Source organism: Prionailurus bengalensis, chromosome A1, assembly GCF_016509475.1.
Source record: "Prionailurus bengalensis isolate Pbe53 chromosome A1, Fcat_Pben_1.1_paternal_pri, whole genome shotgun sequence".
Taxonomy (NCBI): Eukaryota; Metazoa; Chordata; class Mammalia; order Carnivora; family Felidae; genus Prionailurus; species Prionailurus bengalensis.
In genome coordinates this window covers 157,488,134-157,511,055 of record NC_057343.1, presented here as the reverse complement: position 1 = coordinate 157,511,055, position 22,922 = coordinate 157,488,134, and the positions used below count along the sequence as shown (strand labels likewise).

Genomic DNA, 22,922 nt, shown 5'->3' with positions numbered 1-22,922 from the left:
TCTTCTGAGTTGGCCTGCACAGTCACTGCCCTTACCCTGCCTCTGCTGGTGTTGCCCCTGCACAGCCCTTGGGCCAGAGCCCATCTGCCCCACCTGGCTGGACCCCTAAGGTGAAGCTCTGCAGCCTTGTGACTCTGACAGGTGTGTCAGGGGAGGTGTCCACAAGGATTGGGGTTTGCTTGATAAGTGCTGTGAGCCAGACTCCTTAGTAAGAGTTCACAACTAGGGGCTTCTGGCACCAGGGCACCCAGGTGTTTCTCATTCCAGGACTCCCTTGTGGGCCCATAAAATTCCCAAGATCCTCCAAACAGCCCCACACACTCAGCACATCCCAGCCCATCTTCTCCTTGCTCCTCCTAGTTCAACTTAATTTAAAAATGGGGAAACTGCTCCAGCCAAACATGGGTGCATTGCCAAAGGTGACACAGATAATAAGTGGCAGAGCCAGGGCTGAAACTCAGGTTTTCCAAGTTTAGCATCTTTATCCTTCTTTAAAACTAATTTTTCCTGGAAAATAAAAATCAAAGAACAGATGCAAATTACTTTAAACATGCTCTTTAGGCATTCTGGTAGCATAATCAGGGAGTACAGCATCCATCCCCAGCCAGAAGCTCTTTACTTCTAGGTTTCCAGTTCTTCACACTGCTTTCGTGTACATTCAGCCCTTTCCCACTATACCAGCTAAGCAGGACTGTGGTGAGCGAGTAATAACCCCTCAAAGATGTCCTGCCAGAAGTTCTGCAGCCCGAGAGAGGGTGTGCCCTGTAATGTAGGCTCAACAGCACGAGAAGAAGCTGAAGACCCAGAACTACAGCAGCAGAAGGAGCTGCTGGACAGCACCCAATGTGGGGGAGTATGGAGCCAAGGCCAGAGCACTGGCGTTAATAAAACAAACTGATGGGGGGCAAGGGGCAGGGTAGGTTGGAGGGTTGAAGGGCTACACCAGCTTTGAAGATGGAGGAAGGTGACCACAAACCAAGACATGTGTGCAGCCTTTAGAAGCCGGAAAGGGCAAGGAAGAAGATTCTCCCCTAGAGCCTCCAGAAAGAAATGCAGTCATGCCCACATCTTGATTTTAGTTAGCCCTGTGTGACCCACTTCCAATGTGCGGACCACAAAACTATAAAATAATAAATCTGTGTCATTTAAGCCACTAGGTTTATTCATTACAGCAGCAATAGAAACTAATACAGGTGCCTTCCAATGGCATCTCCCCCCCCCCCGCCCACACACACATATATATGTACATTTTAAAGCACTAGATCTAAGCTCCTAATTTTTCCTTATTAACTTAATCTACTCTTCTATATAAATATGGCTACACAGTTCTTCATTCAATATGGAAACTAAAACAGTATAGCAAAGCAAATATTTTTGTCCGAATTGCCTTAGTTTTTATTCAGAAAAGCTTGTCCAAAGATGAGAGTGGGTTTGTACCCATCTCTAGTGCACGTGTTTACTTTCCTGTTGAGGAGCCTGTATTATTCATTGGTGAGTACAGCACCAAAGCATGGTTAACTTGACTTTTCATCAGGAGAATTTCACTTCCTTAGAACATTCATTCTATTCTAGAAAGCATCAGGACAAAGGGTATTAGCCCTATTTAGGTCACAGACCCTTTGAAAACCTGAAGAAAGCTGCAGATTTTTTCCCCAGGGTGGGGAAAAAATATGTAAACATGTAAAAAAAAAAACTTTTTCATGCCTTTTTGTATTGCAATGGATGGAAATTGAATTATTTTTCAGAGTAAAGTATTTTTATAGAGTCGTACCTCTGTTCCTCTCACTACCTTCCTCTTGACATTAATGCCTATTTTCCTCAAACACCTGAGATAAATGCAAATTTTTCAAGTAAAAATAAAGTTTAGTTCAGCTCAAAAGTAAGCTTCTACAAGAAGGCTGATGTCTGGCTTTGATATTGAAATTATGGAGTGGTTTTTGACACAGCAATAGGCTTGTTATTTTTGACATCTGTTTGACTATGACTTTTCAGTTGCATGGCAATACATGCTTAAAACACTGACTTGGCAAAAGAAAACAGCAAACAAAATGGGAGCTGCTGTGGCTTTATTAGATGAGGGTTAAGCATAGACAAATTCCTAGAGTTCTCCAAAGTCCTTGTTGAATTCCTATCATATTGTGCTGAAGATATCATGTATTAAATTGTTTGCATCATTAATGCCTCATCATTATTTTTTTAAAAAGGATTAAGGGGCACCTGGGTGGCTCAGTTGGGTAAGCACCCAACTTGGTTTCAGCTCAAATCATGATCTCATAGCTTCGTGGGTTCGAGCCCCACATCGGGCTCTGTGTTGGCACTGCAGAGCCTGTTTGGGATTCTCTCTCTCTCTCTCTCTCTCTCTCTCTCTCTCTCTGCCCCTTCCCCACTTGCACTTTCTCTGTCTCAAAATAAATAAGCTTAAAAAAAAGGATTAAATATTCATGATTCCATGTTAGGGTCATTGGAGACAGAATTAGCTTTTGAAGAGTTATGATTCCAACTGTCTGTGGGTTTCCAGCTGTAAACAAATTGAAAACTTTCATTACTCCTTGTTCCAGTATTCAGAAGTATTTCTCCAGCCTCAGAAAGTTTAGGTAAATGCCCCAACATGCCCTTCTGCATGGCAGTTGAGCTAAAAGAATTTAAATAGGAAGATCGCCTTAGATAATTTGGCAAGAATAATCACCAAGTAAAGCAAACCATGAATGGACGGTTTCCTGTGGTTTATTCTCATCATTGGATTTCCTTTGCCTCAAAAAAGCAGAACTCATATTTGAAAGTCAATCACATGTTTCAAGACAGGTCCTCTAGAAAGCTAGTTATCGTCTGTACTGCAGCAATGAACTTACTCTTATACTCCCATTTCTTGACAAAACCTCTTGAAATAGTGTGTCAGCTCTGGCTCTCAAGAGGTTGACAACATCCGTAGAAACAGACACAATTTTTTCAGGATCGCTGGCAGAATCGTTGACACTGGCTGACACCACTGCATGTTGAGATGAGAAGCATGTTTCTTCACCAAAGCAGCAGAACCAGATGTGTTGCCAAGCATCACAGATGCTCTATCGGAGCCCAGAGTGCCAAGATTTTTATTCTGCCTGAAAATTTGTTTGGCAAAGAAATTCTTCACCATGTTAAAGACATTGACTCTGCAGATTCTCAAAGAAGTTCACAAAGTAGGAATTCTTTGATTGTAAGAACTTGTCGACAGGAGTTGGCTATGCAAATAGAGGTATCTATTTGTATTATTATGTGCAAAAGGGAGATATTAAAGACATGTCAGAAATTCTGTAGTGTTGACATCATTTGATGAGAACGCAACTTCAAGAAATGTGTGGCTTCACCAGCATCTTTCCAGTGACATGTAGGTTATTTTTCTTGGTGATATGATGGATGCAAAAAATATTTTAATACGGGTCTTTTTTTTTTCCTTGGGGCAAATCCAAAGCCAGGTAAAGTCCCAGTCGTTAATAACCAAAATGTATTTATATAAAGAAAAAAGATACACAATGTCCAATAGATTTTCACAGTAGGCAGCCTGAGCTACTCCCTTTAATTTTATTGGTTGCATACTTCTATTGGCCAGAATCCTGCCACGTAAGAAATACTGTCGTTTTGCATCCCATTAAACTCCATAATTAATAGAAAATCAATAGATATGAAAACCTCATGGTACTGTGTTTTTTTTTCTTTTGAAATTTTCCTACTTAAGCTAGACTCGAGGTAAACAGAGATGTATGGCTATAGTCATGTTAGCACCATGTGTTTTCTTAGATTCCTATCCATACTAAACCATTCTAGAGGTCTTAACATTATAGTGACAATATTACCTATCTGTTTACCTTCAATATCAGATTGCTCACTGTTCAAAATATGTTTCCCTGCCTAGGGATCTCCGGCCTGGCCATGTATCTCACTTTGGCTGACCTAGGCCATTTCCCAGCCAAAGGTTCAAGAGCCATCCTTGGCTCTGCCATCCCTCCTTTCCTTCTGAAACATAGCTAGAACTGTCCGCATAGGAGATCCTTGTTTAGCTTGAATTCTAGAATAAAGGTGATGTAGAGCCAACCCATAAGGGCATGTAGTATGAACAAAAAATAAACCTGAGTTTTTATTTTTATAAGCTTTCATGATTTTGAGGGTTTTTTTTTTTACCATGACGTAATTTAGTCTAGGCTGGCAGATAAAATATTCATCCATATTACTTGGTGTGAATCAAGGTGTTAATATTATAATTTCAAAGAAAACATAAATTTTGTAAATAAAACTAATCAAAGTCTCAGAAAGGAAAATTTAAAATATTTTTTTCTTCTTAAATTCACAGATCTACCCACAGACCTTGAAGCCCAGTCTCAGATCATTCTGCTGTTAGGTCTCTCTCATTGAAAAGTGCTTTCTTTTCCCCATAAACTTAAAGTGAAGGACAAGACACTGGGCAGACAGATAAATATGACAGAATATGGGCCTTTCAGGAATCGCTGTCGGATGGGACCCTTGATTATGTAAACTAATAACTACAATACAGTGAGAAAAATGTTGTCATAGAGTTATAAAGAGTTTGGGTGGGAAAAACAGGAAGGTGACCATCTTCACAGACTTGTCAGCAAATGTTGCACAGTAGAGGTGGCATTTAGTTTAAGTCTTGAAGGATGAGTGAGAATGTACAAGGAAATGTGGTATGTGAATTCAAGGAGTATTTGGTACAGTAGGAGCATAAAGTGGAGGAAAATGACACTGGAAAAGGTAAATTTAAGATTGTGAATGCTTTAGCCATCAGTTAAGAAATTTGAATTATCTTCAAGCAGTGAGAAATCAAAGGCTCTTTTAAAATAGGGAATTGTCATGATGACATTTGTGCTTTTAGAAGGAAACTCTGTCAGGGCACCTGGGTGGCTTAGCCAGTTAAGCATTCAACTCTTGATCTAGGCTCAGGTCATGATCTCATGATTCATGGGTTCTCCCATTCTCTCCCTCTCTCTTTCACTCTCTCTCTCTCTCTCTCTCTCTCTCACTCTGCCCCTCCCCTGCTCATGCTCTCCCTCTCTTTCTCTCTCTCAAAATAAATGAATAAATTTTAAAAAAGAAGAAAACTCTGCTAATGGGCAGGTGATGGAATAAGAAGGAAACGAGACTTGGTCACCTGCATGGCTCAGTCAGTTAAGCATCTGACTTTGGCTCAGGTCATGATCCCAAGGTTTGTGAGTTTCAGCCCTGCATTGGGCTCCCTGCTGTCAACACAGGGCCCACTTCTGGTCCTCTGCCTCCCTCTCTCTCTGCCCCTCCCCTGCTTGCATGCTCATTCTCTCTCTCTCTCTCTCTCTCTCTCTCTCTCTCTCTCTCTCAAAAAATAAACATTAAGAAAAAAAAGAAGAAGGAAATGAGACTCGAAGTAGAGAAATATGCGAGGAGGTGCCATGGTATTCCCAGCAAGAAATAATGTCATCCTGCACTGAAAACAGCAATCATGATAATAAGAAAGAAACAAATTTGAGAGATACTTTTAATAGTAAATGTACTAAGATTATTGAAACAATTTATGTTCTATAGAATAAGGGAAAATTTAGAGTTGCTGAGGACTATAAGATGCTTGGCTGAGATATCCTTGTATTTGTGAAGCACTTCACATGTTTCAAAGTACTTCCATTTCTTTACCTTAATTTAATGTTCACAATAACTCTGTGTATTGGCTTATCAAGTATTATTCCCATGCTTCAGTATCAGGAAGATTAACTTGGCTAGTGGGGAAGTAGCTAAGATTAGAAACCAGATAATGAGACTAAAATAGAGAAGTAGTTGAATCTGAAAACAAGTTAACTTATCTAAGAAGAAGGTAAGTCTGGGAATTAGGTAACTTGTCTGATGATGAAGAAACTGAGGTCAGAAAACTAACTCTCTAATTAACTTTCCTTCCTGGTCATGTTGTAGTAAGGCCTGTTGACCCACCCAGAGATGACGAGTAGGTCACTTGGTGTGCAAAATTGCATGTTCTGGTCAGTATAGACAGAAAGTGTCCTCCGTGCCTGCCCAGCCCTCTTTTCCTTCAGCACTAGATCTTAAGAGAGACTTTGAAAAAATGATGGCAACAGGTCCATATTCAGGGCCTCTTCCCCATTTAGTGTGCTTTCACTAAGTGAACGCAGATCCAATGTGGAAGCAAGAAGTATCAATGTAAAAGGATGCAAAATATTTTTGATGCCTCAAAAGTTGGTTCAGAAGGAAAGGCATGTAACAGCCATGCTTATTCTGGCTTTGATCTAAAACTTTAGGAAAATACGATGCAGGAGGATCATGGGTCAGTTGAGAAACCCCTTATATTGTCACTATTTATAAAATGAAAAGACTGAAGCCTCTGAGTAACTCACTTAACGTCACAAAATAAGGGAAACAACCAAACCACAAACTTTAGCCTGTTTGTCTCCAAAGCCCGCCATTGTTTTGCATAACAATCTCCCAGTGCCTACCCCCTACAAAAACCCACTTAGTGACTAAAGTAATAATTTCCATTCTTTCATTATTCACTGGCTTCACTGGGCTCACCTGGGCAGCTCTTGCTCGAATCACTCTTGTGGGTCTAGCCAGCTATCTGGGGCTGTGGTCCTCCAAGGGCTTGACTGGGCTGGACATTCCAGATGGCTCAGTTGGATGACTAGGGGTTGTTGCTGGCTTCTCATGACATGGCAACTCAATTCTAAGAGGGAGAATGATTCCAAAAGTGAGTGTTTCAAGAGATCCAAGCAGAAGCTGCAAAGCTTATGATGTAGGCTTGGAAGTCCCAGAATGTCACTTCTGTCATGTCCTATTGGTCAAACAAGTCACTAAGGCCAGCCCAGATTCAAGGAGAGGATGGCTTTGGTTCTACCTCTTAATAAGGAGTGTCAAGGTCCTATTGCATAAGAATCTAAGAGATGGGAGATATTATGTGGCCATCTTTGGAAAGTAAAATCAGCTACCATTTCTAAAGAAGAAAAGCTCCTAATAGATGTCCAGTAGCATTAAGGTATATGAAGCCTGTTGCCTAACAGGAGACTTTCTCTTTATCTAAGGTTTATCAGCATATAGTGCTTGATTAGGTTATCTCAAAACTTAAACAAGCATAGTGCCTTCAAATTGCCAGGTGTATCCAAAGTTTATCATCCCGTATATTTTTGTGTCATTTTTTGTTTTTGATTTACAAGTGGAGAAGCATCAAAGGACTGACTGAATTGTCATTCTCTACTTCGCTAAAACCTGAAAGTGCTACCTAAATCTTTCTTCTTCTGCTTTGTCCATAGATAAGAATTCAGCCCAGAAATTTCACTATCTAGCTGAACTCTCCCTTGAAGATAGTTGGTACATAGAAAGGAGTCATAAAAAAAATCCTTTTTAAATCCTATTCAGACTATACTGGACATCCATTGTCCTCTACCAGTGAAGGAAGACAAAATGCCACTGTCCAGTGTCCTGGAAGTCAGGTTTTACTTGCTCTGACTGGCTGCCAAAAATGAAAAGCCAAGTGAGGAAAGGAGATTGCAGAACATTTCCCTCTTAAAGCATAAGAGTTTCTTCTTTTTAGAAAATGTAATTTGAAATTGCCAACAGTTCACATCTGGTATTTTACTAATTTGTTCAAGGATATTTCTCATAGGATTTAAAAGATGACTGATATCTCTGAAAATTTTGTTGTACAAACTCTAAGTATCTCGGTCAAGACTCTTTTCCAGGATCCTTGGAGCTAATGTTTTTCTGCTGTAGTGAGGTAGCAGTATGCAGATATTAAAATCAATATTGAGCTCATCATACACATATATGCTATTTCTTGGTTCTGGTATCTTACCCATGTATTCTGATCACAATGATTTGGAAACAGAGACAGCATCTGTCTTCTCTGTGATTCCACACTAGAATATTTTGGAGACATACAAGGCAATATAATAAACAAATATACAGCTGCTGCAGTCTGATAATGTAAGATTTTATTGATTATCCAAAAGAGTAACTACCCTAGGTATTAGGTTTTCTTGTCACAACCTTCAGTGCCTGGGGTAGTTGAACAAGTTCTTTTTTTCCTTTGAGCTGACCTCAAAGTCACATAGTTTCTGAATCAAGGTCCTCAGATTTCATACTTTGGCAATTTCTTTCCTTTCTAATGGGGTATATTAGAGAAAATGTGTCACCTTTTGCACCATGTAATACCAAATCAGATCAGAATTCATGCACAATTATGTCAGTGGAAATCTAATAGTACAGGCTGGCTTATCTCTAGATAACACATGGAAAAATAAACTTCCCCGACTGACAGATTTACTTGATTTTTTTTTCAGATAAGTTATTTGTGAGTAATCGAGCTAAAGAATGTAACTGGATTATTTTTCATACTATAAAAAAAAAAAAAGACTCTCAACAGTAAAATGGTTGCTAAGTATCCAAACTCTGTCACTCTGTCCCCCCCCCCACACACACCCCTTTTTCTTTCATAAGGTTCCTGGATAATGAACACAAAAAAAGAACAAAAAAATTTTTTTTGCATTAGCTATATTTATTAAGAGGAAGAGGACTAACAACTTTAGGAAAACAAAATTTACATAAAACATTTATGTAAAAATAATGTTAGTTGATAGTTAATGATATTTAAGTAACACAGGCTAGGTGGTAGTCTACCTGGGAATGGTATTAGGCTGCCTAAAAAGCCTTCATCTGTGTTTCTCTTTTATAATCAGAAAAAGTCAAAGCCCATCGGTAATCTGAAGTCGTCTTGAAACCAATTAAAATAATTTAAGATAAGTTGTACTGCAAATGTGCTTTTTAAGTGTTTTAGACTTAGGATGTCTTAGGGATGTTGTAACCCCTTTTTAATGTTACTATTTATATATAACTACCATGTGTATAGTATTACACCTTTAATGCACTGTACTAGCTGTCACTTGAAATTAAGTGCAAGCATGTTCTTTTTTGGCCTTCAGTTTCTCCTACATTAAACGTTTAAATAATGGTACCAGTAGTAAAAGGGTGGGTAGTATTCCCAATGGAAACTCACTTCTGCATCTGGTTGCGTTGTGTTCAGGTTTCTGCACAAAAGATATCGCAATATCACAATCTCTTAGTGTTTACACACCTGGCATCCAGAACTCTACCTGATGTCTTTTCTCAGGAAATTAACGGAATCAAAGCTTATGGTAGGCATGTTTGATAGATATACCTTGTCTGTAGAGATCTGGTGATAATTCTATCAGAGTTTGTCCCTGGTTGATCATATATCTATGCATTTTTATATCTTTGTGGTTTTCTTCACCAACTCTGTGCTTGCCTCAGTGCCTTCATGAGAAGGTCAGGTTCTTAGGATTTAGTAATTCACCTTGAAAACGTACTGTAAGTTGAATGTATCAAGCATGAGTTTTCCCCACTCAGCATGAATTTCAGAGCATTAAAAAAAGACAAACCCATAGCTAAAATATTTTCTTGATCTCTGTTTTTCATTTATACAGAGACAAGTAAACAGATGCTTACTGATTTCGGATGTTTCTTTGTTTCCATAAGTCATGTTTACTTTTTATATTGTAATGATAGTATACAAACTTTCCTCCCTCATAATAAAACTGCATTTTCCAAACATACAAAACAATTAGTTTTAATAAAAGAGACTATCCACATGGGAGCCACTTGGAAGGGTTATAGCTTATGTGAAAACAATTGACAGGAAAATTAAAATTCCTTGTATTTATTTCTAAACATTTCCCTTCCCACAATCTAAATCATAATGATAGAACTTCCTGTGTGACTCTTTTCCCATAACAAGTAAAAGTAATATGGTAGAAAGAGATCAACTTTTTTTTTTTTTACAAGAGTTGACCAACTTTGTCACCTTTAAGTATGTTTGCCTCTATTTACATACAGCACAGAAATGAAGGTGAAAATATTCTGATTAAGAAAAAAGGAATCAAGATAGGGTATTTTTCTCTCATTCAGTATGAATGATTCATTCAATTCATTCTTTCATTCACATATTCATGCATGTATGCACGTAATAAATATTTGTGTACCTATGACAAATGTCTGTTCTGTGCATCAAATATAGATACATTGTAAGAGAGTAGGTTTCTTTTCCTTTGTTCACCATCAATCTCAGACATGCTGTACATCTGCTGCTTCCATTTACTCCCCTCTTTTGTTCAATCTTAATTCTTTCCTTCGTGGCTTCCATTTATAACACTGTTCCCTGAACTTGTTCCCTGAAGACATTAATAACATCATTCGGCCTTCTACCTTTTTAGTGCATTGAGCTCAATGCTATCTTAGCCACCATTTAATCATATACCCTTCTATCTCCCTGGACACTCAGGTCTTTTTGCTCTAACACTTCCATGTTCACTGTTTGTCTTCAGTGTTTGGTATCTCCCACTTTTGTTCTTTCTTAATCTTTGCCCACAATTTTAACTATCACTTCAAGGAAGATAACTCCAAAATCTTTACTTTGATTCGTGTATTCTTTCATCACTGCAACAAGTATTATGTACTTGTAACATTCAAAGCACTACGCTATGTTCTCTGAAGGATACAAACAGAAATGAGGCCTAATTCCTCTTCTCAAGGAGCTAGACATTTCTGGTTATGCCTTCTGTCCCAAGTCTGTTGTGTCTTTCCACCCTTTTGTACATTGAAAGTTGCTTCATCATAAACCCAAACACAGTATATTTCAATCTGAACTTCTCTTCTTCTCAGAAAAGCGTCGTCCTTTGTAGCTCAAGAATTTCTACCAGTAGCGCAAATATTTTGCTCATGAAGATGCAAACACTCGAGTCATTTTTGGTGGTTTTCTCTAACCTATAAGAAAAATTCTATAGATTTTGCAGTTGCACTCTTCCTTACTTTGTATCTTCCTCTTAAGATTCTCCTGATATGCTCTTACAGTCTACATGAAGTGCCCTTTCTGCTTATTCAAGACCCATTCATCCTTTTTGTTTTTTGTAGTATCATGGTTTTATGAACACAGACATGATGTGCACATAAACTGTATGTTCATTTTCTTCGCTGCACAGCATGGCATTGGGATTGTGACTCTGATGGCCAGCTGAGCTGTTCTTTCCACAATGGCTTTGTGGTTCTCAGAGGAGACATTGTGGGCAATCTCTGCACAGTAAGATTTGTTGCACATCAGCAGCATTTCAAGCTCTTTGACGTTGCGGACTAAGAACTTCTGGAAGCCACTGGGCATCATGTGCTTTGTTTTCTTGTTGCTTCTGTCACCAATGCCAGGCATCAAGATCTGGCCTTGAATCTTCTGCGCACCCTATTGTCAATGCCTCTGGGTTTTTACCAGTTGCACTTAATTTTGACATACCAGTCTGACTGATGCCGGGTGACTTCTTCCTCTTTTTAACGATCTGGGGCTTCACCAGAGGTCTGAGGTCAGCCATGATGCTGAGTGAAAGATGGCTGCCACCTCCCCAGGTAGCACTGAGGAGCAAGACCCATTCATCTTTAAAACCCAGCTGGAATCTGCTCCCCACCCCAGATCCTGCCAATTAACTCTTTAGCCAGTGATGACTGTACTTCAAAACACACAATAATGTGTTTTTTCTCCTCAGTTGATATTCATCTATTTTCCCTTCCATTTTTTAAAATTATGTGCACTATACTGAGCACTTCACATGTATCATCTCATTTCTTGTTCACGACAACACTATTAAGTAGTTCTATCATCCACTGTGCTAGGCTAAGTGACTTGTCCAGAGTCACAACTAAAGACTGAAATTAGAACCCAGTTCTGTCTAGACTCCAAAAGCCCATGATTTAAACCATTATGCCACATTCTTACAACATTTATGTATTAATTAATTAATTCATGGTCTTATTTAATGTGTAAGTCTCCACAAAAAACATTATAAACCATAGTGACAAAAACGGTATTATAACACATATTAAGCACAATGGTATATAAATAGTAAGCATTTGGTTAAATGCTCAGTGAATAGAAAGTTCTATGTGTATGAATGGAAAACAGCAATTCAGATATCAGAGTCCCATAACCACTCCAACTAGCCATGTTGTATACTGGATATTATTTAGCAAAAGAAAAGTGATTGTCCTATCATCTTCATTTTGCCAATATCTTTCTGATCCCTTGCCTCATATTTACATATCCCATAAGGAAACAGAATTGGATCTACCTTTGCCAGTATGATATTAAAAGGAACTTCCTGCTCCCTATGTATAGAATTCATTCTGTATTCCCATTCACATTCACTGGTCTCTGAGACCCAGTCATTACACGTGGTGCCAAGGATGATACAGAGTTGAACGCAGTTTCCATCATCGCAGAGTTCCAATGTGTTCCCATCAGTCACTCTCTTTTGTATTCCTAAAACCACCACTTGGTTTCAAGTCCCTCATACCTCAAATGAGCCACCTTCCAGCGACTCTCAGCTATAATGTGTTCTTAAGAATGCCTCCAAAATTAGCTTTAGATTTTTTGAAACAGGGTAGCATAATGGTTAAGAGTATTGGTTCTGGAACCGGGCTTTTGTATGCTGTTAGGCACAGTACTTCACCTCTATCCCTCTGTTTCCTCATCTTTAAAATGGGGTTTGATGATAGTTCCTACCTTATCTTGTTATAAGGATTAAATGAGTAAATATGTATAAAGCTTATAATGATGTCTTTATCATAAAACAAATTTCATAAGTATAATGTTATTAGAGTGGTATTATCATTATTGTTAGCAGCAACAGCAACATTATCAGTCATGGGAGTCCAGGAAGATTGTTATGTTATTAAATGGAAGAGAGAGAGTCTGAGCAGGGATAGATTTTAGAGGGAAAGAAATTACTTTTGTTCTAACATGTTGAATCTGAAATGTCACCAGGCCATCAAATTAGGTATTCCCGTAGATACTAGAAATATAAATTTGGAATTCAAAGAAGAGGTTATGGCCAGAAAGTTAAATTTGAGCAGTACTAATTACAGATAAAAGTAATTACTGAAACAGAGGCTGTTGGGAGTGCAGGGAAGAGGGCCAAGGACAGTTCTGTGGAGAATGCCTCTATTTAAGGGGCAAGACAGGATGAAGAACAGAGCATATGGCTGAGAAGGAATCATAAGAGTGGTAGGAGGGGAATCAGAAGGGTTGCTGTTATGGGAACCAAGAGTTTTGAGAAACGTATTACTAGAATTAAATATGGTAAATGCTCATGGAAGATGACAACTGAGGGAAAAAGTCATGAACATTGATGATTCAATTAGTGAAGACCTTAGTGCTTGTAGTTTCCCTAGAGTGGTGACAGCAGAAAGCATAGGGTATGTTGAAGGCAGCATGTATGGACTGCTCTTCAGAATGGCCTCACTCTGGAAGGGGAGGGAAGGAAAGACAAGAACTTAGGATCTTGGCAGGAATTTGAGTGTTGTGTTTTAGTCTTGGGGAACCCACACTATTTCAGAAGGAACAAGTGGGGGAAGGTGGGTTTACAGAGCTAGAAGAGTACAAGCTCAAGGTCTCAGAAGAGATAGGATAGATGGAGAGAAGAACACTAGAGAAGGGATTGAGTTTCATGGGAGATCCAGGATGGAAGGGTGGGTGTTGAGGAAGTACACATGGCCTCTTTCTTTCAGCAAAGTGGGAGAAATGGTCATCTGCTGTGAATTCAAAGTTAGGGTGGGTCATATGTGGAATTTGAGAAACTTAACAGAAGACCATAGGAGAAGGGAAGGGGAAAAAATAGCTTCAAACAGAGAGGGAGGCAAACCAAAAGAGACTCTTAAATACAGAGAACATACTGATGGTTGATGGGGGGGAGGGGAGAGGAGGAAACGGGTGATGGACATTGAGGAAGGTACTTCTTGGGGTGAGCACTGGGTGTTGTATGTAAGTGATGAATCATGGGAATCTACTCTCGAAGCGAAGAGCACAGTGTATATACTGTATGTTATCCAACTTGACAATAAATTATATTAAAAAAAAATTTAGGGTGGGAGGCTCTGGAATATGGAGGAAGTTTGAAAGAATATCTGAAAGGAATGTGATAACTAGTCAACCCCAGAATGACTGGATGGTCAAGCAGCAGTGAAGGCTCGGCTGGGGCCACGTGACGTAAAGTGAGTATGTAGCAATGAAAACACAACAGTTCATGGTTCATCAACCCAGAATGATTTGTACACAAACAGGGTAATACAGAAAGGACATAGAACAAGTTTCAAAGAAAGATGACAAGTGAAGTTAGAATTGAGCTGATGGGCTGGGAGAATGGTGAGGAGTTAGAAGGAGGAAGCCCCTTCATCAGTGGGATAGGAAAGGCTTGCCCACCAAATGAAGATGTAAATGACAGAACTAGACTGTTGTGTTACTCTAGACACTTCACATTGTCTCTTCCTCCCTTCCTTCCTTTCTCCTTTCCTTCCTTTCACCCTCTCTCCCTCCCTCCCTTTCTTTGATTCTTTCTTTTTTTCTTTCTTTTATTCATTCTTTCTATTTTGTTTATCCTGGAAAACTCTTCCTGGACAATAAAAGAGGGTATATTTTAAAGTTAAATGATAATTCTAAGAGCATCACTCCAACTGTTGAATAAGGAAAGTGGGGTTTTGTTCTCCATCTTCTTTAACTTTTCACCTATGGCTTTAGATGAAGTCTGCTTGAAAAGAAGAAGAAGGTGAAAAAAAGATGTCAAAAAGAGTTGTAAATTATAGAATGACATCTACCCTGCAGTTCTGTCACTCTCACTAATATTGCTTAGCATTCTGAGTTTTAAAAATAACGCAGTTATTGAGATTTAAAACTCTGCGGATGCAGAATACATTTTGGAAAATAAGACTTTTTACTATGCATAGCCAATTATAGTCCACTGAGAAAATGATGTATTTTTCCAATACATTTTTATTATGTACTTAACTGACGGACCTTCCCAGCTTCTTCATAGACATTCCACTCCATCAGCCACTGTACATAATATACTTCTTAGGAATCTACTTAAATTTGTATTTACCTGTGAGGCTAGATTGGCTCCAGAGGACACAGTCCTTTTTTCCTTGAGTAAATTATACATATTTTAGAAAACTATCTAAAAACATATTTACCTCATATGGAATTCTGGTCTCCAGGGTAATTAAGACCAGTTTTTAAAAAGCATAGCCAATGCACTTTAACTCTCTCAGGTAAATAAGATATATTTTATAATCATCTAAGAACGATTTCTCTCTTCCTTGCCTTCTCTTTCCCTTCTCCTGTAACTATCACCATGCCTCTTTTATACACATATTTAGTAATTATTTCAATGTTTCCTCAGATACTGCTTTTCTCTCAGGGGCTGGCACACCAATTACACTTTCCTTCCATTCCATGCACTGGCAACTCAACACAAAAGAGGCACAGCCTATCCTACATACAATTTCTGTAAGAGAAGTTACTTTGTGAAGATCCAGATTCCTCATATACAGTTTATTTGGTTTTCACATTTTAAGAAGGACTTACAATATTGGGGCATTTACCCATTAGAGCAAGCATAGAATTTTGTTGGTTAAGAGATGCCAAATTCAACTGTATTTTGAGCTTACGCTAAAAATAGAAGGAATATCTAAAAAGAAATATGCAATAACATCACTGTAATGTTTTGCAAAAGCCACTATCTACCATAATCATTATTAAAAACCGAAGAAATAAATGAAATTTCCTAGAAAAAAAATGCTTTCTCACTTAGCTATTTTGCACTCCTAAAACATCCTTTACACACTGATTTATTTGCACACATTGAATAATGAAAATGCACAACCCATTCCTCCTTTGTCCTACAGAAATATTGCAGTAGTTCCCTCAGGAAGAAAGCAGTAGGAAATCCATGTGACAATAATTGTTAGGTGGTTTGTGCCAACCACGTGAGAGTAAAACTAAAAACTTGGGGAAAAGGTATTTTCTAGAAACTGTAAGATGAATGTAACGAATAGAATAATGTCTAGTTTGTTTCTCCTCTTCTTTGCCTCTGAGGAATAATCCTTTACATTTCATGAGACTGATTTCTGAAGTTGCTGTGGATAAATGTTACTGCTGTATGCACTCTTCCACTGGGAGGTCAAGATTTCTACTGGTCTCTTCCTGGTTGGCATAATTGGACCACAGAGTTTATCCATTCTGTCCAAGCTAGTGCAAGCCTCTGAGCCAGATCCTCTCTGCTTAGGGCTCACAAAACCCTCCCTATTAAAATATTTGCAGTGATGTTTAAGCATCAAGACATGATTGAGGGCTTTCTCTTGGGCTGGTGGCCTAAATCCTAATCACCTTTCCTATCAGATTAGTCTTAGAACTCTGGTGACCATGAGTCCTGGTTGGCCTAGCAGAGTCCCAGTCTACACCTGCTATCCTGCTGTAATTATTAGTAGTGCCCAATTTTGCTTTCAGAAGTGTCTTGGTTTGTGTAATAAAAGACATGATCTCTCTACTTATATGAGTTCTTTGGATTGAGTTCTGTTTCCTTAGGTGTGTTTGTGTTTGTGCTTTTTGTGTTTATGAGGGGTTACTTTTTGTTTTTTTTTTTCTACTCAGGTAAATTTGAGGAGATTGAAAAAAAAAAAAGACCCTGGTTTTCACCAAAATAATACAGGAATCATGTTCAAACATTGATTCCTCAGCCCCACCTCAAGATATTCCTATTCAGTAAGGATGGGGCGGTTCACAGGAATTTTTTCTAAGTAGGTGATTCTTAGGCACCTGAGTGCGAAACTTCAGTTTCAAACATCTGCAAACTCAGCCTAGCTATTTGACCCCTAAACACCGAATTCAGGTAGGTGCAAAGGGACATAACTACTCCAGGGTACTCTGGTGAACATGAGGGCCAGCTGGTCAGCTGCAGTCTATCTGGGTAATACTGACCAGCTAGAAGAGCTACTGTCTCCCAAGGTACGTGGCTGGAACTCAGGTAATCATTTTTGAGGAAATTTAATCAGGAGGATTCTTTCCTGATTCTCTAGCCAAGCACACAGATACGGCTTCAGCCAGGTGAATTAATTGACATACCTGAGGAAGCTATTTTGAGTATTTTGCAAGATGAGTGGTGTGTGCAGGTTGAATAGTGGTTGGTTTCTGGAAGGTTGATCCTAGAACAAAAGACAAATCATTAAGTGATGCAGCCCCACCACCCTCGTTCCTTCACAAGGCATTGTGCTGTGTGCAGTCAAGGACACATGCCATTCAACCGCGGCTCCGCTTTGCTGACACTCTCAAAGTCATTCTTTCCCTTCGCAGCTGTCAGGGCGCTGCACACGTTATGCATTCCTTCTGGGCACTTGATGCTCACATTCCACCAGGCAGGAGAAGCAGGCACCTGAACAAAAGCAAGCAAAGACTCCTGGCCCCTCAAGATCATGGCTGTATGCCTCACACTTATTAACTGACTGCCCTTTACATTCTCCAGGTCACTTTTATTAGTCTCTCAAGGGTACCTGCATTTGGGGGGTCTTAAAATTTTTTCCTCACTCTCCTCTTTGCCTCCACCCACTACCCCGCCTTGCCCCTTCTCCCATACACTATCTTGCTTGCCTGAGCTCTGTAGAAGGAAATTAAACTGTGATTTGGTATGCTAAATTACCTGAACTAAAAACTATAATTTGCAATATTATTAAGTCATCACTGTCATGGATTTCAATTTCTTTCTGTTTAAACCTCTAACTCACAGCATCGCTCTTTTTGATTATTACTGAAAGGAGAGAGAAAAGCCCTTGGTTGTACTACTGACTGATAATATCTGTCAGGAGGGTTAAAATAGTATGCTTCCAAGTGGTTACTTCAGCCAGTCTAGTAAAAAACTCCACATTGCTCCCACAGTGCGCTTGTTCATGTATGAGGGCACATGGGAAGATATGGGGCTTCTTCGGTGCTCCTCACAGTTTAAGTCAGTTACAGGAATTGGAAATTTCACATTTCTACATCCCAAGAAACCAGGATTTCAGTCCTGGATGATGAGGACTTTTTCTTTCTGCGCTGCTAACTCCAGTCCTTTTGGAAACGCCTTAGATATTTCCTGCTAAGCTGGCAACAATGGGGGTCTTGATGATAGCCAGAAACCCAGTCCCCTTCTTCTGCCATATTCTCTATGTTGCTGCTTTTATTAGGCATTCAAATTTTCTGTAAGAGTGCACCAATCAGGATAGGCTAGGTTTTGCTGCAGTAATGAATCCAAATCTTGATAGGTTAAAACCATAGTGTTTTATTTCTTGTTAATAATATTTGTCCATCACAGGCACACAGGAAGCTTTGCTCCACAGCTTTACTGTCATCCTCACCTTGGGCTCAAGGCCAACAGAGCAGCTGCTATTGGGAATATTGCCAGTTACCAAGTCTGAAGGAGAAAGATGGCAAAGCATGCACTGACTCTTAAAGCTTCTTCCTGGAAGCAACACAGACTACTTGTGTTCACCTTTCATTGGCCAAAGCAATTCACTTTAACCAGGTAGAAAAGTGTGATCCTACCACAGTCCTAAAAAGAGCCATAATATTTGTGCATGGCCTTAATGATTACTACAAGGGCCTGGTAGGTTCATGAGCCTAAAATAATGAAGGAAGACAATGACCATAAAAAACAAGTTTTGTCTACCCAAACATATGTAAGCTGAAACATTGAGAATGTAGTGCTTCTCCCTGCATTTCAGTAACATTACAAAAGCAAGGCACAGACCTCAATAATTGTTGGGAAACAGCTATGTTGAGCTCTGATCTTGGGGTCCTGTGTATCCCTCTGTGACAGCCCAGGCAAGAATAGGAGCACAAGGTGGGATGTACTCTGTAGTATGTCAGCAGTGATCTGGGGAACAAGGTGACTGGAATATGTGGTCTGCTCTTTCTGTTCTTCTGCTCCTTCTCTCACTTAACAAGTCTCCATTGAAGGATCTAGATTTTATCAGGTGATGGTGCCATTAGAGTAATGGTTGATTCAGTCTCTGTAGTCAGACTTCCTCAATGTGCATCCCATCTCCATCATTTACTAGCTAAAAGACCTTGGATCCATTGTTTAACTGCTTTATGGCCTCAGTTTCCTCATTTGCATAATGGATATAGTAATAGCATTTAGTAAATAGTATTTTACTTCATAGCATGGATAAAATATATTTATAGTTCTTGGCCCAAGGCTCCATATATGTTATCCCTAACAGGAGATCACTTACAATTTTCATATTTATTTTTAGTACAATACTTAAAAATTATGAAATTTGGGGAAAAGAGCTCTTTTTTCACTGCTTTGATAAAATATTTTAATTATTCCTCATTCTTCACAAGCAAGTTTTAGGGTATAGGGTTGCATATATCTTAAGTGCTAGGAGGGGTCAACAAATAAGACATCCCTTTCTTTTGCCCAGTCATCCACAATAAATACTTGTACCTACTCAAAGATATTTCTTTTCATCACCTTCATGATAAGTTGGACTAGCAAAAATTATATAGGCTGGTGAAGATTCTGAACTTCTTTCAAGGTTGCTCTAAGTATTTAAATATGATGCGCATAACCTAATAAGACATGGACACTCAGAATCAAAACATAACCGCAGGTCGTGACACAAGTCAAAGACAAGAATGCTGTGGGGCCACAATTATAGCAGAAGCATGAAGGGTATCTATACTTCTTGACCTTGTAGAGTCAGCGTATCTTGCAGCCTTCGGATTATGTCGAGCACTCCTGAATAGGCTGGCCAGTCTAATGGTTAGTCTACTGTGAACAGTCAAGGTAACAGCATCTTGTCTTTATTTTGCTGATAACAGTGCTCAAGAAATAGATGTGCAAGGGGATGTTAACTATACTTGCCATGATATTACAAGGCTATTAATATAAGGAATGAAAGTCACATAATAACAGCTTGCCCCACAGAAATTTTATTTCCTGTCAAAGATTTGAATCAACAACGCAGAACTAAATTTCTTAGAGCATGGGACTAAGGAGGTCAAGCAGTCATGGGTTTTGCCCTGTAGCTGCAAAGTATATTCCTACCCCTTTTAACCATGTCAGAATGTCCCCTGGCAAAATCGGAAGCCAAATTAAAAAGTTGGCAGGGAGCCATGTACATTTAGAACCATTCTGAGGAATCTTGTCACAGGACTTCTGTGTTGACAGTTTTTCAGTTGTTCCATACCCACCAAGCAATGCTTTTCAACAAGCACTAAGTCCTAAGTATATACGCAATTGTGATATATGTTTGGCTGATCTGGGAAATGCTTTCCCCTGCAAGATAAACAAGGAAATTGGGTCTAACAGTTCATGTACCTTTGGGAGATCCAGAAGACAGAATAAAATCCACATCAAATTATATTCATCTAATCACCTGGATCAAAATGATATAGTTTTTCAATAGTATCATATCTGCTTTCTAGCTTCAAAAGTCCAATTTATTACAGAATAATTATCCCAATTCACTTAGTATTAAAGACCACTAAACCAATCAGAAGACCTGTATTCTGGATCTGCCTCTGGTGCTGTCTTGAGCAAGTGGCTTTACCTCTCTTGGCCTAATATATAAAAGGGGTTATTTGGACTAGAGCAGAGGTTAGCAAACAATAGCCCATAGGCCAATCCCAGCCTACTGCCTATTTTTGCAAATAAAGTTTTATTGGACCACAACTACATCTATGACTGTTGTCATGGTACAACAGCAGAGTTAAGTAGTTACGGCAGAGACCATATGGCCTGTAAAGCCAAAAATATTTACTCTACAGCCCTTTACAGAAAAATTTACTAACTCTTAGGTTGGAAGCTATCTATTTCCTCTCTTTTCTCATCTGCAAAGTGAAAATAAAATAGTACCTCAGGGCACCTGGGTGGCTCAGTCAGTCAAGCGTCTGGCTCTTGATTTCAGCTCAGGTCATGATATCACAGTTGGTGGGTTTAAGCCTGGTATCAGCCTCTGTGCTGGATTCTACTACTTAGGATTGATTCTCTCTCCCTCTCTCTCTGCCCTTCCCCTGCTCATGTGCATGCACGTGCTCTCTGTCTCTCTCTCAAAATGAACTTTAAAAAAATAGTAACTCATAAGATCATAAGAATCAAATGATAGTTTTTAATGTAGTTCCTATTTATGACATGCTAGGTAACATAATTATATCACTGTTAATTAAGTGGTGAGTATAATCACTATCAGGATTCTAGCAGTTTCCCATTACAGAAGAAATAGTTGTGGCTGCAGTGCTCTTCTAAGAAGCTACACGGAAAGGAAAGAATGGCAGTCGATGCATGGGACTTGGCCAACTGGAGTAACAAAACCCAACATGGTCAAAAGATAAGCCATAGGCTAACTACATTTCCATCCTAAAGAGTGCTAGAAACACATGTTATGTAAACATTTACATATCTACTTGATACTTAAGCCCACTTTTGAAGGCTAAAATTTAGACAAGCCAAGTGAGGAGCTGAAGGTATTCAAGGTCAAGGAAAAGAGAATGCTCAAGAGGCATGAGGAGCAGTGTGTAGAAAACTTAGGTGGGAACAAAATATTCTGATACAAGAATTTTGAGTAACAGAGCTAGGAAGGTTGGTTGAGTACTGGAGCAAGAAATGTAAAAAGGTTTTGTTGTTGTTGTTTGGTTGGTTGGTTGGCTTTTTTTTTTTTTAATGTGCATTGAGATCCACCGAAGAGCTCTGCACCTGAAAGCATTAGTATTCCTAAATTGAAATATCTTTACTGTATAGAATGTATCACAGGACAAAGAAATGAGAAATTAAGTTCATTTTGTAGAGAAAATTTCAGTTTTGTCTGCATTGTTGTTATAATTATGTTTTATATTTGTTGTTTCTGTTTGTTCTTTTTTGAAACTTCACTTAAGCCTACTTTTACCTAGTGTGTTTAAAATGGAGTTGTAGCTAATGCACAAGTGTAAAAATGAATTCATGTTTTTTTCTTTAAGAAATGCTACTTAAAAAGCATTATTTTATATGTACTACAAAAAACATTCATAGTATTTTCAATTTATTCAATAATACTAAGGGCCTACTCTGTAAAAGATAGGGGAAAATGAGTAAAACAGGGGGTTCTGTCTTCAATCTAGGAGGGAAATAAATGACATTAAATAAACGAAGACAATGCCATTAGTACTTTGAGTGTTCAGAAGGAGTGAGGGATGGGGAGGGCTCTAATAGTGCTGTAGACATTGTTAATTGTCTATTCAATGTCCATTTCCCTATTTTCCCCTGCTAATAGAGAACTTATTTTATATATAACAGCAAAGAATCTGGCTAAATATTTATTTTCTAAGGGTTTCATTTCATCTCTAAATGGCTTTCTAATATAGTTCTGACTAAAGATCTATAAGAAAACCTTTCTGAAGGTTTCTAGAAAAACTTGCCACTGTCTTGATAAAATAGGACAGATACCACTAGCTCCTTTCTTCCTCTTTTCATCTACTCTTGAATGTGGTTGCAATGCCCACAGCTGGGGCAGCCATCCTACCACCATGAGGCAATAAAAAAGAAAATAATAGAATGGAAAGATAGAAGTTCTTGAGTTCCCAGTGATATCGTTGAACATATAAAACAACATTTGCAACCACTGACTTCTGCACTTCCTATTACGTGAGGAAAATTAGCTCTACGACCTAAACTAGTATTGGTTGGATATTCTTTTGCAGACAGCTGAATGCTAAAAGATTCATTGAGAAAAGCTGATTCTTTGTTTATTCACTTTTATAATAAATATCTTTTCTACAAATACTTATTTCTTCAACTCCTTAATTTCTTTAACAAGTATTTTTAAGCACCTATGAAGTGTCAGACCCTGTGCTAGAGGCTAAGATTACGTGGTAGTTCTGTTGGAGATATTCAGATAGGAACAATAGAACTTCTCTTTTCTCTCCATCTCTGTTTTTTATATCAGTCTAACTGCTCTGTATCTTTACCCTGCAAAAGAAACAAAAAGAGACCAAGTAAAAATGAGGCCAGGAGGATCCAATATATTTATATATCTATTGCACATGCTTCCTCACCATTCCCTCA

General features: G+C 38.7%; 1 protein-coding gene and 1 pseudogene across 4 annotated transcripts in view; one reads left to right on the top strand and one right to left on the bottom strand.

The window, feature by feature from the left end:
- The window catches only part of MCTP1 (multiple C2 and transmembrane domain containing 1), a 531,752-nt gene that overhangs the window by 464,386 nt on the left and 44,444 nt on the right, over nucleotides 1-22,922 (top strand). The window lies entirely within an intron of this gene.
- Nucleotides 10,492-11,477, bottom strand: LOC122491277 (annotated as a pseudogene).